We start from the raw sequence: 1275 nt of genomic DNA on the forward strand, positions 1-1275 counted from the left end.
ACTGTCAGAGAATGCAGCAGAATATAGATAGATTGGAGAGTTGGGCAGAGAAATGGCAGATGGAGTTCAATCCAGGCAAATGCGAGGTGATGCATTTTGGAAGATCCAATTCAAGAGCGATATATACAGTAAATGGAAAAGCCCTGGGGAAAATTGATGCACAGAGAGATCTGGGTGTTCAGGTCCATTGTACCCTGAAGGTGGCAACGCAGGTCGATAGAGTGGTCAAGAAGGCATTCGGCATGCTTTCATTCATCGGACGGGGTATTGAGCACAAGAGTTGGCAGGTCATGTTACAGTTGTATAGGACTTTGGTTCGACTGCACTTGGAATACTGTGTACAGTTCTGGTCGCCACATTACCAAAAGGATGTGGATGCTTTGGAGAGGGTGCAGAAGATGTTCACCAGGATGTTGCCTGATATGGAGGGCGCTAGCTATGAAGAGAGGTCGAGTAGATTAGAATTATTTACATTAGAAAGACGGAGTTTGAGGGGGGACCTGATTGAGGTCTACAAAATCATGAGAGGTACAGACAGGATGGATAGCAAGAAGCTTTTTCCCAGAGTGGGGGACTCAATTACTAGGGATCATGATTTCAAGGTGAGAGGGGAAAAGTTTAAGGGAGATATGCGTGGAAAGTTCTTTATGCAGAGGGTGGTGCGCGCTTGGAACCCGTTTCCAGTGGTAGTGGTAGAGGCAGGCACGATAGCATCATTTAAGATGTATCTCGACAGATACATGAATGGGCAGGGAACAGAGGGATACAGATCCTTGGAAAATAGGTGACATGTTTAGATAGAGGATTTGGATCAGCACAGGCTTGGAGGGCCGAAGGCCCTATTCCTGTGCTGTAATTTTCTTTGTTCTTTGTTTGTTTTTTTTGTAAGACATTCCCAAATTCTTCTAGCAGTGGCCTATGAAACCACCCATCTCCTGTTCCTCTAGCAAAGGCCTGTGAAAACATCCCAAATACCCATCTGTAATCTGTTCTCACAGCAACAGCCTGTTAACCCATTCCCACGCTGTTGCCTTAGGAACGGCCTGTGAACCCATCCCCACTCCGTCCCCTAGCAATGGGCTCTCAACCAGCCCCAATTTGTTCCCATAACAACCCCCTGTGACACATATCCACTGTACCCCAGCAACAGCCTTTGAAACATTCCCAAATTGTTCTCAGAGCAATCTTATCCTTCCTCTGTTCTCTTGGAAACGGCATGTGAACTAATCTCTACTCTCTTTCCCTCGCAATGATCTGTGAACCCATACCCACTCT

This window comes from Rhincodon typus, chromosome 8, assembly GCF_021869965.1.
Source record: "Rhincodon typus isolate 14 chromosome 8, sRhiTyp1.1, whole genome shotgun sequence".
Taxonomy (NCBI): Eukaryota; Metazoa; Chordata; class Chondrichthyes; order Orectolobiformes; family Rhincodontidae; genus Rhincodon; species Rhincodon typus.